Below are 19931 nucleotides of genomic sequence, written 5' to 3' on the forward strand. Positions count from 1 at the left end.
TGTGTCATTTCGGGGCATTCACTTCAGGTCTGAGGAAGGGGTGGATGCCCCAAAACGTCACAGAATAAAGGTTGCTCTGTTTAAAATCGAGAGAGTGTGACAATTGGATTTCTTTATATATATATATATATATGTGTGTGTGTGTGTGTGTGTATGAGAGAATATTTGTGTATATATCTATCTATATCTAAATAAATATATATATATATATATATGTGTGTGTGTGTGTGTGTGTATGAGAGAATATTTGTGTATATATTTATCTATATCTAAATAAATATATATATATATATATATGTGTGTGTGTGTGTGTGTGTATGAGAGAATATTTGTGTATATATCTATCTATATCTAAATAAATATATATATATATGCAAAGTTTGGTTTAGTACACCTTACAAAAAGTTTAAATACATCTTTGGAAGTGCTGCCAATGAGACCAAATAGTTACACAATACAAAGAATATTGGCGCACATCCATTTACAAATAAACAACACATTTTTAAATACTGAAAAAATTCCCTTTAAAAAAACAGCTATGCTTTTATAATAAAATTGGGATCTTAGTCACACAATATAGCTATATTCCGCTTAGCCAGTCACCAACTTATATTCTGCTTAGACAGTCACCAGCTTATATTCTGCTTAGCCAGTCACCAACTTATATTCTGCTTAGCCAGTCACCAACTTATATTCCGCTTAGCCAGTCACCAACTTATATTCTGCTTAGCCAGTCACCAACTTATATTCCGCTTAGCCAGTCACCAACTTATATTCCGCTTAGCTAGTCACCAACTTATATTCTGCTTAGCCAGTCACCAACTTATATTCTGCTTAGCCAGTCACCAACTTATATTCCGCTTAGCCAGTCACCAACTTATATTCCGCTTAGCCAGTCACCAACTTATATTCTGCTTAGCCAGTCACCAACTTATATTCTGCTTAGCCAGTCACCAACTTATATTCTGCTTAGCCAGTCACCAACTTATATTCTGCTTAGCCAGTCACCAATTTATATTCTGCTTAGCCAGTCACCAACTTATATTCTGCTTAGCCAGTCACCAACTTATATTCTGCTTAGCCAGTCACCAACTTATATTCTGCTTAGCCAGTCACCAACTTATATTCTGCTTAGCCAGTCACCAACTTATATTCTGCTTAGCCAGTCACCAACTTAAGGTGTCCCAATATTGACTGGTCCTAACACTACAGCCCTTTGCCTTCATGGACTGAATCATTCCTGCCCACAAATACATACACACAGTAAGTAGCCCTTTCCACTCAAATTTTGTTAAAACTTGAAAAATCATTTGTAGTCAATTTTAATATTTGATAATGTGTTTTAATGAATTTTACGGTAAATATTTAATATTCCAATGTTCTTTTTATTCTGAAATAGATATATGGAGGCCCATTTATCAAGCTCTGAATGGAGCTTGAGGGCCCGTGTTTCTGGCGAGTCTTCAGGCTCACCAGAAATGCAAGTTATGAAGCAGCGGTCTAAAGACCGCAGCTCCATAACCTGTCCACCTGCTCTGATGAGGCAGACAGAGATCGCCACAATTCAACCTGATTGAGTTTCGATAGGCAGCCGCGAGTCTGCAGGGGGCAGCGTTGCACCAGCAGCTTACATGAACTGCTGGTGCAATGCTGAATACGGAGAGCGTATTGCTCTCCGCATTCAGCGATGTCTATCGGACCTGATAAATAGGCCTCATGGGCTCCATTTATTAAGCAGCAGATGCTGTTTCTGAGCTCCATCATTTCAAGCGAGCCTGAAACGGAAGTTAAGAAGCCGCAGTCGTAAGACTGCTGCTCCTTAACTTGTCCACCACCTTTTAGGTGGCTAATTGAAATCATCCTGATCCGATTGGTATGATTGACGGCCCCTGCTAGCGGTCGATTGGCTGCCAGTAAGCAGGTGGCGGTATTGCACAAGCATTTCACTAGAAATGCTTGTGCAATGATAAATGCTTAGAGCATATGCTGTAGGCATTTAGCGAGGTCGAGTGGACATGATTCGCTACAGCGAATCATGTCTGCTCGACTATTGTTAAATCTACCCCTATATCTTTATATTTCTGTATATATCTATACCTGCATATCTTGATATAGATCTATAGGTATAGATATTTAGTTTACTAATACATTTATATATTTGTTACAAGGATAAAGTACCTCCAGGTGCGCTCTGAGTATGCAGGAATCTCTCAGTCTCCCTGCTAACTGTCAACCAGCAACCAGAGCCAGCTCTAATGTGAATCTCTTACTGAAAGCTACTTGATCCATGTGAACATTCACATATGGCAGGCTCCCATTGCAAAGTAACATAACCACGCTATCCAAATCAGGTTCCGAACATGCAAAGTCAGATGTGACTTGGTATCACTGCATTAATACCAAGTGAGTGGCCAAAGCATATATTCCTTAATCAGTGTTAACGCAATAGTGGCAAACAGAAGCTAAATAAAAGTAATTTTATCCAAAACAATCATAAAATAAGCTATGGCTTTTACAGCCATTTTTTCAGGCTCATAAAGTCTGCTACTCTATAGGTGAAAGCTCCCCCTTGTGTTGAGACTATTTGTCTCAAATTGTTCATCTTTTAAATTCCCACTGCTCTCTATGGTATTTGCAAGCTTAGAAACTTGGCAGATTGACAACTGCTGCGCGTAAAATACATGCGGAGATGAATAAAAAAACGAACATTTGTCAATTAACTTTCAGTCCTGGCGAATTGAGCAGCATTTTGAGATGCATGACCGCTTAATAACTTTGAAAAATGCTTCTAAAATGATGCGTAGATCAGTTGAATCTTTGATAAATGGAGGCCTCTGTCTCTCTTTAAAATGAATTAATTTATATAACACATTTTGTTGAAAGAAATCTGCTGCATTCTAAAATGTATGTTTTCTATGCTTCAGGTAACTACTATTCACACCGAAAACAATGTATACACTAAAAAGTAGAATGTTAGCAACCTCCTGTTGTACTAAGAACTGAAACAATGTTTACTTTTATAGGGACATCAATTTATAATTTGTTTCCAAAATGACATAAATTAAATGTAAATTTGGATTTTTCAAATGAATACAAAACCATTGCAAAATAATATTAAATAAATGATGTGTGTTCGAGTATTGTATTTTAGTTCAAAGAAATTATTTCTTTTTAGTTATAGTAGAATTACTTGAGGTATAAAAATAATAGGTGTAAAGATGTCAAAAAACAAAGGTAAGACATGCGTTTACGTGATTGATGTCTTACGTGCTGTCTCTGCTTACAGTAAGCAATATAAGCTTTGATCTTTAGTTCAATGATCTTATTTCATTATAAAAATCCTTCTAATCTCCTTGCCCCAAAATATATATTTTTAAATTGCACAGTTTACATACATTGAGAACAACACTATAATTTATTTACACACAATTCTTTCCCCGCTCTTATGAGTCATGAAAATATAAAAGAGCTCATTTATGTACTATCTTCTATCCAAGGCTGTTGTCATATCAGCATGGTATCTTCTGTTTCTCAACAGATGTCAGACATCAGACATTAACTAGCGGATTTTTTGAGGTTTATAGGGCAGGAATTTGAGATGATCCTTTCATGGTGTGATGTTTGCTCTCTGCCTGATGGATGGATCATCACTAGCGGTGAAGAGATTCACGACATGTTACCGTTATAAATTGCCATAATCTCAATAAATTATGCTTGCATATTATAGACTGATCTAAAGCATCATGGTGTAATTTTTTTTAAGATATACAATGCAATATTGATGATATTTTTGTTTCTCATACAAATGTATAAACCTTTAGGATTGCCGTTACAATTTCTCTAAATAAAGCGGCATCAAATTTTTTTTTATATATATATATATATACAGGTAGAAATTCCAAAATTCGGAATTCCAAAATCCAAACTTATTCTGAAATCTAAACCTTTTAATTAATATTTAAAAAATAAAATGATCAAACATTACCATTTCTTCCTGCGTGTAAGTCATACTCCTCTCTGCCTGTGTCTTTGTTCGGTTTGGTTTTATTTCTGAAGGTTCTTTGAATACAAAAGTATTAAATATGATATAAAAATACCTTTAGGTTGCATGTATAAGCTGTGTTATTTCAAGTAAATATTGCCTAAATGACATAAGATATTGTTTACACTTGGTCCCATCCCCTTTCCAAACTATTCCATTTACAGATTCAAATATTCTAAAATCCATACAATTCTGAAATCCAAACATTTTTCCGGTCCCAATCAGTTTTGATAAAGGGCTTCCTACCTGTATACATTTTATACAATGGAAATTACAATATAACCTTTTTTAAAAATCTACACCTGTAATTTGCCAGGGACTTTCTAGAAGGTGAGACTAGTAGTGAACTTGTGGGTGGGCAGTAGAGGGAGGGGTGGGGTCACAACTGTGAGATGTCATGAGCAAGACAGGGTCTCTGGAAACCAGGTCATTGTCTACTGGAGGGAAGTGAGACAGAGCTCCAAAGCCTTGATAATCCCACAGGATCCAGGAAGGGACATATGGAATACCCCATGGAGGGAAGGCTTCTTGAGTAAATTTATTTTATCTTATCTCTTTTTTCTATGGTGTAAATTACCTCCAGAACAAGCAATAACTGTTTAGAATTCTGTAGATACTCCAGCCTGTCTGGGATATAAAAACACAATTTTTAGAGTTAAATTACATGAAAAACTTTCAAAATAAATAATTAAAGGTTATGGATAATTTAAATTTTGAGCTTTAAACTCTTTTTTAAAAGGGTCAATGGTACCTGCATACTGAATCTGTTAAGGACATCTATTTTGTAAATTATTCAAATGAAAAAAAAAAATAGTTATATTTTTGAAAAATTATTCTTTTGAAGCATACTGTTTAAATATTGTAAAAATTTGAAAAAAAAAAACAGATATCTTTTTGTACAAATATTAACTAAGCATAAACAAAAATCTTTGGATATTCAATGAGCCACATGTGCTGTATGATAATAATGAAATGGGGGTAGTTGAATGTGTTAACTATAATAAAAAAATACATATACACCTGGAAATTGTTAAAATGCTTTCTATAAGGATTGTGGTAGCTCAGATTAAAGACTTATTGATCTACAAAATGGATCTGAAAATTTGATTAGCTGGAATGGAATATGGTCCTCAGATATGCTAGACTTCACAACAAACATGGCTTCATATTCCATGTGTATTCTGCTGAAACTTCTTGTGACATTTCAATATCCATGGACCCATCCAATATAATAGATTTCGATCATGACAAATGTAGTTTTTTTTTTTAATTTATCTTTATTTTGGAGCCATCATGATAACTTAATTAATTACACACACACACACACACACACACACACACATATATATATATATATATATATATATATATATATATATATATATATATATATATATATTACTAGTGTTTTCCTTTTTTAATTTAGAAAATGGACAATAATATAAAGATGATAATATTTTAAAGGGAGAGGAATGCTGGTTTTATGTAATGCTTGACTTTAAACAGTATCAGGACTGAGATCCACCATATAACATTTCCACAGTTTTAATTCTATAGATCTTAACAAGTAATCCATGACATGTGACTCTTGATTGGCCAAATCCATCACAAATTTATAAAAACAATTGGTAAGTACATTTGCACCAAGCTGAATGTGAAGATTAGTTATTAGAAGAAGGCTTTATTAAAACGAACTGTCAAATTGGATAAGAACGATGGTATATGGTATGATTCATTTTTCAGGTTGTCTCGTGTAGTTGTTGTCTATGGTGGTTGTAGTTGTTGCTTTATTTTGTGGAAATAGTTGTTTTGGGGGGGTCTTTAATAGTTTGTACTAAAGTATATTGTTGTTGTCTGAGGTATTATTAAAGTGTTGGCCAGGATATCAGAAACTGTTGGAAATGTTTACTTTTATTTGGTTTGGTATTAATCTTTGGTTGTCTAAGCTTTTGTTTATGTTTATTTACACACCATTGGCTCTCTTATACACCGAGGTTTGAATAATTGTATTAAACAGAGACATCAACAAATTCATTATTATATTTGCACTCATTGGATGAATATTAGGTAATAATAGGTAATAGCACAAGTTGAAGTTATTTTATGAGTTGAGTTCCCACTAGAAAGCATTCATATTCTAGTATAAAAGTGAGACCATTTTTTTTCTGCAAGCTAAGTAGAGACATATAGGGCTTGTTGTCTGAGAATACGAAATCAGAAATTCTAATTGATTATTTCCTTGATATTTAATCCTTTATAAGTAAGCAAATATTACATACAAGAACATTATTCATTATCAAAAGCCTGGGGCAAATATTAAAAATTGTTTAAGAAGTACCCTGGACTACATGAAAATTAATTAAAACCAAATTTCATTTTCTTCCTTTTTTAAATTATATATTAATTACTCTTGAATGTCAGGAGAGTAATTTTTACTTTTATGAAGCTAGAGAGCCATGGAAGTGATCCACTATTTCATCTTAAAAAAAAAAAGAATTTTAGTTGAAATAACACATTTGTCATGCTGTGGTTTTGCAAAATGAATATATGCAAACTTCATTTATCTGATAATTGTGATTCATCCTCTTACCATGACAGATTATTGTCCTTAATGGTTCTTTTCCCTGCAGCCAATCAGAGACTGGACTTTTGGACAAATGTAGCATTTGATTGGCTGCAGAGAATAGTGCAGTGTGAAATAAATAAATAAACAAACAAATAGATAAATAACAGTTTACCCCTTCATGCAGGTACAATAGTGTTAACATCTGAACAAAGTTCCAATGTAAACACTCTTAGTAAAAATTAAATCACGTGATTGCCGGTGCGATCACATGATTTCAAGGCCTTGATTGGATCATGGGGACAAAAGGAGGAAGATGCAGGACGCTGTATAAGGTAGAACGTTCCATGCTGTCCTAACGGTGTTAAAGCTGTTAGGATGGCATGGAATGTCCTAAAGTTAGGGGTCTAAGCTATGGTATGTTTATATACTTGTGCAAACCTATGGCATTAAACACATTTATTTCTTCTAAATTTTCATTTTGCAATAGAAACAAAAAAATAAAATGAATATTTGCTTACATGCTTCTTTAAAAGGACACTGTGCTAAAACAAGTTTTGCTATTGTCAGGTGTCAACTTACAAGCCCAACTAAGAAGAAGTTTGAGGTTAGCCCTATTATGAAGTCCAGATGCATTAAAATGAGCTCAATGGATGCTTATGCTGGTATAAATTATGGATCTGACTGTGGGATCTACTTTGAGGATAACACTATTTGTATTTGTTTAATTTCTTTGAATTTTAACAGACTGGGGATTGTTTAAGGTGATTGTTTCATTCTATGCTTTGTTATTATAACAGGTCAACTAACAGTTACCATGTTGGTATGGTGGATACAGTATTTCAGGTGGTGCAGGCTGGAACAGGAGTGATCTGTAGATCTTGGAAAGGCAGGAATGCTGTGTTTTGGTGCCAATTCTGCTGCAAGTTTGACATTGACACCACAAAGAGTGTTATCCTTAGCAAAGGCCCCACAGTCAGATCCATAAATAATGCCAGCATGGACATACACTGTGCTAACATCTGGTCTCAAAAGTAGCTCTAACCTTAGACTCCTTACTGTAGCTTGAAAGACACCAACATTTTGAACTGTTTCTGTTTTGTTCAATAACTATTAATAATTAAAAATCAGAAAATAAAATTAATTATTTTTTGTCACTTTGCATTTTATTCGCAATTTACAGAAAATCAGTATGTATATAATATCTAACCATAACAATATTTCATACAAGCTAAAATTACAAAAAAATCTTATTTTCCAGAGAGTTGGCTTATTCCATTGTAACAATTGTTAGCATTTTCCTACCCCTGTCCAAACTCACTCAAAGTTGGAGCCACTGCACCCCATACATAATGTATTTGTATGGCAATTACTTACTAATGCCAGGGTTATGTGAACTCTTTCAAAACCTCTATTTTATCACAGATAGGGCCTCCTAAAGTACCCCTTTCCCCTCACCAAACACTACAATGGTGAATAATTATACCAGGTGAACCCCACTACTACTGTGACACCTAACAATTAGATTTGACCCCCTCATTAAAAAGATGGGAATTCCCTCTTTCACAAGAGGGCTCTTCTTCCCCTCTTATAGAATCACAGGGCACAATGACCAAAAACTATTTTTCACAGAGAGAAATCACACAAAATCTTTATATATATATATTTTACTGGTGTTTTCCTTTTTAATTAGAAAATGGACAATAATATAAAGATGCTAATATATTTAAAGATGGAGGAATGCTGGTTTTATGTAGTGCTTGACTTTAAACAGTATCAGGACTGAGATCCACCATATAACATTTTCACAGTTTTAATTTTATAGATCTTAACAAGTAATCCATGACAGGTGACTCTTGATTGGCCAAATCCATCACAAATTTATAAAAACAATTGGGAAATACATTTGCACCAAGCTGAATGTGAAGATTAGTTATTAGAAGACGGCTTTATTAAAACGAACTGTCAAATTGGATAAGAACGTTGGTATATGGTATTATTAATTTGTCAGGTTGTCTCCTGTAGTTGTTGTCTATGGTGGTTGTAGTTGTTGCTTTATTTTGTGGAAATAGTTTTTTGGGGGGTCTTTAATAGTTTGTACTAAAGTATATTGTTGTTGTCTGAGGTATTATTAAAGTGTTGGCCAGGATATCAGAAACTGTTGGAAATGTTTACTTTTATTTGGTTTGGTATTAATCTTTGGTTGCCTAAGCTTTTGTTTATGTTTATTTACACATCATTGGCTCTCTTATACACCGAGGTTTGAATAATTGTATCAAACAGAGACATTAACAAATTTAATTATTATATTTACACTAATTGGATGAATAAAATAATAGGTAATAGCACAAGTTGAAGTTATTTTATGAGTTGAGTTCCCACTAGAAAGCATTCATATTCTAGTATAAAAGTGAACTAGGGCAGGTACATCGAGCTGTATCCTAAAGTATGAATAGACTCCATATGTATAATTCCTGCCCCAGGACCCAGCAATCGTTCTAGCCTAAATCACCAGCTAAGGGTAATACTGACACGAAGGAAAGTGTACTAACACTGTAAAAAAAATCCCTAAGGACTACACCTTGGCACTCTGACCCGGAATTAAAACCAAGAGGAACACAGCTCAGGAGAAGAAGCAGAGTCTCTCTACAACAAACCGACCGGCCGGTTGAATAACTGGACTAAGGATTTCTGGACACGGACATTTTAACAAGGTTACCCTTAACAATAGACATTGTGACGCTGCTCACTTTTATATGTTATAAGGGGATCGCAGTAAATCTTTGAATAAGATCATACGGCATTATGAGAATGATGCATGTTTAGAATATGTATAACAACTTGTAACCACTTGTAATCACTCTGTCACCGCAATTACATTACCATAGCGTATACAGAGGTAACCACACACATGAGAAAACTCTTGATGTAACATTATAATTACGAGAGAGATATAGATACAAGTACGTGACACATCCCTGTGATACAAAGTAACAACTTGTTTTTTTTTTATAATCAAAATTTTTTATTGAGGTATGTTAGCATACATCATACATTTGCGTCATCATTATTGTGGAATACAGATTTGGAAAAATCACAAAAATCAACAAAACACATGCTTGGGTTTTACACATTTTATACCAAAACACAGGGGAAAAGTTCACCTAGTTGACATACCTGTGGGTAACATGTAAGATCCTATAGAATATAGAAATCCACATTATCACTAGTAATAAATCAAACTTTGTGATGCGATGAAACAACATATATCTTGTGTTAACGTATTGGTAGGATACAAATCTGGGGGAGTCCCAGCAACCAACCCAAGCATGCTAGTGTTATATATATTTTCTACTGAGAGATGAAGAAAAAATTTACTCAGCAAACATAACTGAAGAAAACACAAAAAATCTCTTACAGTATAGGAACCCACATAGTCTCTAACAATAATACAGACTTTACTATATAAGAACAAAATATTGATACCTCTTTTTAATTTATAATGTAACTTAATACCTATACCTCTTTAGTATGCATTGCTGCCTATTAGAGTGATAATATATATCTATCCTTTATAAGCCACATCAAACTTATTTGTGAGAGGTATTACATTTCAACAGACTTGTGTGTGTGAGTGCGTAAGGGTGGATTAATACCGCCTAGCGATTCACCACTCTAGGCGAACAGTGTGTCTATTCACTAAAAGGGGTGAATACATAAATAGGTACACGAACCTTCTAGAACCTTGTGATGTATACTATTATTATACGTATTTTGAATGATATGAAACTGGATCTAGAGCCGAAACTGAGAGCATATGGTTCAAGAGCCTCCTATCTCCCCACACTGAGAAAGTTAATAGTATAGTTGCAGAGCATGTCTTTAGCATGTAATATTATATAATGAATCTAACATTTACAGAATGCAGTTCACTAATTTGCTAGATTTTATATTAGAGTCAAATACACTTCCACACCATCTCAAGTTATGAACTTATTTCCTAGGCTGAGTTGACATAATTGCTAATATTGTTGGATGAACACATTTTTCTCTGTGCATTAAACAAGCTGAACATACTGCTCCATTTACATTGCGTTTACCTTGACTTTTGTTCAGCAACCAGAGTCACTACACACAATTCACCACGCTTACAGTATGTTAGAATTTATACTATTATACGGAGCCATATCCTTATATGAACACTCATAATAAGGGATAGGGATGTCATGCTTTGTATGGTGCGTGAGGAATATGACCATATTACACAAGTGTTATATAAGGATGGCTAGTTTACTTTAAGCCAACAGAGAATGCAATCAAATTGTAATAAAAAAGCTCAGAGTAAGCTATCCTATGAAGTCTATCTGAACCCATTACTATCCCCAGGCTAAAAATAACAGTTAGTCACATAAATCTTTAAATGCACATATATAACAAGTATTCTAATACCAACAGAGATAAAAGATCTTTTTAAACCTAACGTTTTAAGGTTATTTACCCAAGTGTGATCGAAGTAAAAATATACTAGACACCTGGTAATTTATTATACTTGCGCAAATTTTAGGTGAACTTTTAAAAAATACACTAAGATGCCGGCATCGACCTTTTGAACTTTGTATTGTATATAAATCATTGTCAGTTGTTTTGTACAGGAATAAATATATATTTTTTTATATATACACATATCAAATGCTCTAGAAGAGTTTCATTTATAAACAATCGGTTTGAGATAAATATATCTTTTTAATCACAATCCACAATCTTACTAAGTAAGACACTATAGGATTTCAGCAAAAAGTGTGAGAACCACAAAATTAAGGACCATATCAAAATTATATAGATAAAATTGGTAATATATATTTTCTCTATATCCATTTATTAAGACTCATAGCTGGATTTAGCGCTATCCCACCTCCCCTTTTTCTTTGAAGTTATTTTATGAGTTGAGTTCCCACTAGAAAGCATTCATATTCTAGTATAAAAGTGAGACCGTTTTTTTTTCTGCAAGCTAAGTAATGACATATAGGGCCCTTGTTGTCTGAGAATACGAAATCAGAAATTCTAATTGATTATTTCCTTGATATTTAATCCTTTATAAGTAAGCAAATATTACATACAAGAACATTATTCATTATCAAAAGCCCAGGGCAAATAATAAAAATTGTTTAAGAAGTACCCTGGACTACATGAAAATTAATTAAAACCAAATTTAATTTTCTTCCTTTTTTAAATGATATATTAATTACTCTTGCGTGTCAGGAGAGTAATTTTTACTTTTATGAAGCTAGAGAGCCATGGAAGTGATCCATTATTTCATCTTTTTTTATTACTTAAAAAAAAGAATTTTAGTTGAAATAACACAAATGTCATGCTGTGGTTTTGTAAAATGAATATATGCAAACTTCATTTATCTGATAATTGTGATTCATCCTCTTACCATGACAGATTATTGTCCTTAATGGTTCTTTTCCCTGCAGCCAATCAGAGGCTGTACTTTTGGACAAATGTAGGATTTGATAGGCTGCAGAGAATAGTGCAGTGTGAAATAAATAAACAAACAACTAGATAAATAACAGTTTACCCCTTCATGCTGGTACAATAGTGTTAACATCGGAACAAAGTTCCAATGTAAAAACTCTTAGTAAAAATTAAATCACGTGATTGCCGGTGCGAACACATGACTTCAAGGCCTGGATTGGATCATGGGGACAAAAGGGGGAAGATGCAGGACGCTGTATACGGTAGGACGTTCCATGATGTCCTAACGGTGTTAAAGCTGTTAGGATGGCATGGAATGTCCTAAAGGCATAAAGGGGTTAAATGAAGAACCCAGTTAGGGGTCTAAGCTATGGTATGTTTATATACTTGTTGTGCAAACCTATGGCATTAAACATATTTATTTCTTCTAAATTTTCATTTTGCAATAGAAACAAAAAAATAAAATGAATATTTGCTTACATGCTTCTTTAAAGGGGCACTGTGCTAAAACAAGTTTTGCTATTGTCAGGTGTCAACTTACAAGCCACACTAAGAAGACGTCTGAGGTTAGCCCTATTATGGAGTCTAGATGTATTAAAATGAGCTCAGTGGATGCTTATGCTGATATAAATTATGGATCTGACTGAGGGATCTACTTTGAGGATAGCACTATTTGTATTTGTTTAATTTTTTTAGAATTTTAACAGACTGGTGATTGTTTCAGGTGAATGTTTCATTCTATGCTTTGTTATTATAACAGGTCAACTAACAGTTACCATGTTTGTATGGTGGATACAGTATTTCAGGTGATGCAGGCCTGGAACAGGAGTGATCTGTAGATCTTGGAAAGGCAGGAATGCTGTGTTTTGGTGCCAATTCTGCTGCAAGTTTGACATTGACACCACAAAGAGTGTTATCCTTAGCAAAGGCCCCACAGTCAGATCCATAAATAATGCCAGCATGGACATACACTGTGCTAACATCTGGTCTCAAAAGTAGCTCTAACCTTAGACTCCTTACTGTAGCTTGAAAGACACCAACATTTTGAACTTTTTCTGTTTTGTTCAATAAATATTAATGATTAAAAATCAGAAAATAAACTGAATTATTTTTTGTCACTTTGCATTTTATTCACAATTTACAGAAAATCAGTATGTATATAATATCTAACCATAACAATATTTCATACAAGCTAAAATTACAAAAAAAAATCTTATTTTCCAGAGGGTTGACTTATTCAATTGTAACAATGTTGCACAGTTGCCAACAGTCCCTGATTTCCAGGGACAGTCCCTGGATTTTTTTTTTGTCCCTGGAAATGTCCCTCCCTGAAAATCTCTTTTGCACAACATTTGTTGTTTGCATATATAATATATATATATATATATATATATATATATATATATATATATATATATATATATATATATATATATATATATATATATACATACAGGTATACCTCACTTTACAGTGCTTCACTTTACAGCGATTCGCTAATACAGCGCTTTGTGGAGCTGAAGTTCAACCTCCAAGCATTTTGAAACAGTGCTGTAAATCATTGGGAGATTGCAAGAAAAGTGACTGGCACCATTTTGCTATGCTTAGTTCACTCTGTTAACTGCATTGCAGTGCAATCTGTGTCTCAGTGCTATAGTCTGGCAAATTTTACTACAGTAATTGTCACTATTTTACAGGTACAGTATTTATTGAATACTAACTGAATACTTGCTGTGCTAGTGTTAAACTAAACGTAGCACTATTGCACCCCTAATATATGTTAGTTCAAACATGTTTTTAAGATTTTAAACACTGAAAAGAAAGCTAAAACTGCCTTGTTTCACTTTAAGGACTCACTGAACAGTTCCAACTGTGACAAAAAGTTTTAATTCAAACTAGTGACGTTTCGGGACAGCAACAGTCCCTTCCTCTGACTGTTGCTGTCCCGAAACGTCACTAGTTTGAATTAAAACTTTTTGTCACAGTTGGAACTGTTCAGTGAGTGCTTTTTTGCTACATTCTATTATTAACCTTATAGCACCCTGACAAGCTGCAAAAGTTGGTGAGAGTGCACTTACACCACTGTTTGGAATATATATATATATATATATATATATATATATATATATATATATATATATATATATATATATATACACACAAACACACACACATACATATATACAGATAGATAGATGATAAATAGATATAGTGTATTATTTAAATATAATTCATTCCTAATGGAATATTATTATTATTGAATGGGTTCACATATTATTTGTCTTTCTAATTTTGATGCTGTGTTGTAAAAATAACCATATGCCCAGAATGTGTTCCAGAAACTGGGTAGGTGTAAGAGCTTGGTGCTGTAATCTGTATAATAAACTATGGATAAGTCTAAATTATACTATTACTTTCAAATGGGTGTGTTTTGATTGCAGAACTGAGTGGGCGGGGGAATGTTGAACAGTAGGTCGTCAATACTCCAGTAACCCACTTGCTTGCTCTGCTGCAGTGTCCCTGAATTTTTTTTTTTAAATGTTGGCAACTATGATGTTGGCATTTTCCTACCCCTGTCCAAACTCACTCAAAGTTGGAGCCACTGCACCCTATACATAATGTATTTGTATGGCAATTACTTACTAATGCCAGGGTTATGTGAACCCTCTTTGGAAGTATAGGGCTGCATTTTTTTCAAAACTGGGGTTTTAAACCCCTCTATTTTATCAGAGATAGGGCCTCCTAAAGTACCCCTTTTCCCTCATCAAGCACTACAATGGTGAATAATTATACCAGGTGAACCCCACTACTACTGTGATACCTAACAATTAGATTTGACCCCTCATTAAAAAGATGGGAATTCCCTCTTTCACAAGAGGGCTCTTCTTCCCCTCTTATAAAATCACAGGACACAATGACCAAAAACTCTTTCACAGAGAGAAATCACACAAAATCTGTGTGAGGTTTTTAAGCTGTATTATAAATAATAAATGTACTTACCAATCAGCAAGTGATATCTAGTGTTCTGAACCAAAAATGGGACTGCTACTAAGCTTATAGTCCTGCTTTTTCAAATAAAGATACAAAGAGATTGAAGAAAATATATAATAGGAGTAAATTATAAAGTTGCTTAAAATTGCATGCACTATCTGAATCATGAAAGAAAAAATGTGGGTTTAATATCCCTTTAAATGTGAATATAAACTAGGTATATATATTTTTTTTTAGAAAAAGAGGAGATTTAATGTCTTAAAGATCAAGGATTTCACTGCTTCCAGGTCTTGAACTCAAGATCATCCATTTGTTTCTAGTAAAAAATATTATTACAAAACTGAAGCACTGTCATGTTGGTTTCATTCTGGAAAAAAATAACAATGTGGTATAAAGTGACACTTGAAGTCCTATAGGTTTAGATTCTCTGGCAGGGTCGGAAAATATGATAAAAAAAAACCTCTGTGATCATTCTCATGTCAAAATATATCAATTCTCTTTAATGGTTGTGTCTATTGATCAGGATGCTATAGAAGATCATATCGTGCCATTCAGAAATATTTTTTTCTTCATTAATATTTGCCAAGAGGCAGCTACACATTGTGTGTAGCTGCTGGGGAGTGATAAAAGATGCTTGTTATTGAGGTCATGGTTGTTATTGAAGACTGTTAAAGGGATATAAAACTCAAACTGTGATACCTCATAAAGGGCTAGATTACAAGTGGAGCACTAATTTATCGCGCACCCGTAAACAGGCAAATTCAAGTGGCTGGTTATTGCTGCTGCGAGCTCGCAGTAGCAATTAGTGCTCCGAAAATTAACCAGAGGTCAGGACCTGGTTAATTTTCAAAATATCCCCCAATTGCCCCCAAAATAAAGTGTATTGTAGGTTTTTAGCATTTGTAGCAATTTTTATTCTTTATGTATTTATTTTTAAATACTTATTTCTACATATATTTGATTTTTTTTTTTGGTATATATATATATATATATATATACCTATATATCTATATGATTATAAATAGGTATAGATATTTACAGATATATATAGGAATATCTATTTAAAAAATACTTAGACTGGACACTAAATAACAGACCTACAACTTAAACACAGCTCTCCCCTTGCTGATTGGGAGATGGTGTGGATAACGGCTGACCCGCGGGGGGGGGACAAACAAGGAGATAACTCTTGGCAACTAAAACAAATCTTTTTCTCTTTTTCTTTTCCTTTCTTTCTCTTTTTTCTTTTTCTTACTTTCTATTTAGGGCTCACTGTGGCCTTAATATCCCTAACCCAAGGTTGATACAAGGTGATTCAGAGAAAACTTTCAAAATATATCTTGGGGTCTTCGTGTTTTTACCCTGTTACAGTTAGACATGTTAGTAAATCCATATGTTATAAGTTTTTTAAAGGAAAAAAAAAAAACTACTTTGAGAATGCAAACTGTAATTCCACCTGATCAACTACAAGATTGTTAGCTTCATTTCAGCTTTCTGTATAATGACCAAACCACTAGACTGCTTGTGACATGGGCGGTAAATTGATGTGATGTTATACGATGTTATATTCTCAATAAAAAATATTTAAACATAAAAAATACTTAGAACATGTTCCCCTATGTGAAGAACATTGGATTGTGGAATATTTACATTAAATACATAGTTAAACATTTTACTAAATATGAATATTGCATAAATATGATTTTTCATATTTTTATCTATGCAAAAAACTCAAATGCACTCAATTATATGCCTATATTTGTGTACATGTTTTCATGTGTTTATATTTGTATATAAATACATATATACACAAACAAATAAATATGTACACATATATAAACATATATATATAAATATATATATATATATATATATATATATACATATACATTGCATATATACATGCATATACATATTTAAACATGTATATATGAATCTCTATGTTAAAGCCCTTTGCAGCTTTTTTTTAACACCTGAGACCTTATATCTTTGAGCCCTTATCATTTTTTAAATAATATTTATCAGACTGTGTTATTAGGCGTGTAACTGTACTTTTAATTTTATTTTTGATGGGTTTTTTTGTGCAACTTTTTTGTGTTGCTTAACAGTTAACCATTGTGCGTTAAATTCAATTGCCCTCAAGTGATAGCGTTTACTTTCAACCGGTAAAATGTGCGCTACTTATGACGTGCACAAAGAGTAAAAGTTAGCATTCCACTCGTAATCTAGCCCATAATTGTCTCTTATTTCCTTGAATCTTAACAGCAATTAATCATTAATCATGACACTCCATTATGTGTGTGGGTCTTATCTCCAACATGTTGATAAACGGCCATGCTGAACTGCTGTGTTAAAATAGTCAGTTTTTCCAATGGCGCATACAATTTGTATCTGGGACTCACTAGATAATGATTTATTTGATAGTTACATTACTAACAACACAGTGCAAAAGTAGGACAAAAAAACCCATTACATATTGTTCTTTATTTGATCTTTTTTTCAAAAATAAATTACAGCAATGCATAATTATATGCAGTAAACTCTATTAACCAGAACTCTCAAGCAACCAGAAAACTGCTCTTGAAGTTGTGTGCAAAAGGTAGTCTGAGAATTAGACATCACGCTGCCACTGGGTGCCCGGGACTGAACGGAGGCGGCATTAATATTAATTAATCATTTGCTTTTATTTACTGTATAGCTTTTACTTCAGCATTAATATTCCATAATATTTTATGTACCGGTCTGGCCACTTTGTCAAATGGCACTCAAAGAACACCCAGTATATAACAACACTATATCCTTATCCCTTATATACTCTATAGCTCATTAATCCTAATGATACTTAGCCAATACAGCTGCTGCCGCTCACATCCACTCCACTGTCGTGCAACTATGACATCATCAAGATGCGCTGTGTCCCAATTCGTCCGATTGCAATGACGTGGGAGATGTCAGCCGAAACAGCTGATTGTCAAAACAAAGAAGAGAGACAGGCGAACATATCATTAAAGCAAAACAAAGCAAGAGATCACCTATATATACAGTGTGACCTTTAAGTTTATGCAGTTATGCAAATGTAATCATAATAAGATGGTCAAATAACAGAGATATTGCTAAGCAAACAGGACTATAATGACTAGGGGCAGTGTCATAACACTTTTAAAACAACGCTAATACTGATCTTACAATTGCATATTTACATACTAAATTATTTACATCCTTATTCTCTCATAATGTGCATATTGATACTTCAGTTCCAAATGGAGTATGATAGAAACATATTGCAGAGGGTCAGAGTGGGGGGATGCTTTTTCACCATATAAAACATCCTCCGATATTATTAATGGAGAAGGAATCTCCTATTACAACATTGGAATACACATTACTCCTCTCCCATATCTGGGTGTGTATGGCTGATGAGGGATACTACTTATATTTAACACAGTCTCTTATATTCAGAGACTAATGATGAAATAAAGCTGAGTCCATCCATGTTTAGCAAACCTCTCAGAGTCTTCATATCAGAGATGAGGGACGTCAGTTCACCACAACGGCTATCCTCCAATAGTGTATCCAGAAGGGAATTTGAGAAGGGATTTCCCACTGTACCAGCAACGCCTGGATTATTCTTCTTCTGTGCCTTGTGTTTACACTAATCCCATGAGGCCTATTTATCAAAGCGTCAACTATGTTGCATTCGCGGGCGTCAATACGCTCGTCAAATATCGCCAAACATCGCGGACGCAGATCTGAATACGATCTCCTTATTTATCAAAAAAGCCATCAAAAACACTCGCGTCAAGTATGGTGCGAAGAGCATCGGACTGGTGTTAACTAACAGTCATCAATGTTGCGGCTATTCGGGCTTTTCCCAACTTTATTTATACCATTTCAATACTGTCCACGAACAAGAACATTTCTCTTTAGCACATTATTGTATATAGTGTAAATGTATTCTTTTTCTGAGCAGGACTAATTGCGAATATAGCAAGTAGTGACATATTTGGTGCAAAGTGGAGCGTGAATTATTAGAATTCTTTTTAAGATTGGACATACATATTTTAGTATGTATACACACACACAAACACATGTGTGTGTATGTGTGTGTGTGTGTTATGTCAGAAATCTTTTGCAAACATATTTACATGTCCCGAAGTTCATTTTTTTTGTTCTAAACAATATTGTCTGTCATATCTCTGTGTTTTATACCACTATATTTATATATTGTAAATGTATTATTATTCTGAGCAGGAATAATTTTAAATATAACATGTAATCAGAGTATCTTATGTATTTATTTGAAATCTATGGCTATTTTAAATGGATAGGAAAGTGAAAATTTAAGTTGCACTAGTGGGAGCTAGCTGCTAATAGGTGCCTGCAGACATTTGTCTCTTGTGATTGGCTAAATAGATGTGTTCAGCTAGCTGCCAGTAGTGCAATGCTGTTCCTTCAGCAAAGGATTACAAAAGAATGATGTACATTTTATAATATAAGTAAATTGGAAAGTTGTTTAAAATTGTATGTTCTATACAAATCTTGAAATAATATTTTGCTGTTTCCTGTCTCTTTAAGAGCTGGGCTAGGTTTCTCTCTGCACCTCTCTTACCCCTCCTGATTGCAATCAATTTTTAAAAACCACCCCTTTACAGGTGTTATAAAATGGCCTAGCATATAATATGACATTACTTACTGAAAAAGAAATTCAAGATAAGGAAGAAATACACTGAACATACCATTAAAGTAAAGAGGTGAATTTAATTTCTGCTGTATCTGAATCATGACAGTTTAAAGTTAGGTGGGCTAACCCTTTGAGCTATCAGCTTAAGATTTTAAAATCCTTGTCTAAAATATTAC

This window comes from Bombina bombina, chromosome 3 (genome assembly GCF_027579735.1).
Source record: "Bombina bombina isolate aBomBom1 chromosome 3, aBomBom1.pri, whole genome shotgun sequence".
NCBI classification, from domain to species: Eukaryota; Metazoa; Chordata; class Amphibia; order Anura; family Bombinatoridae; genus Bombina; species Bombina bombina.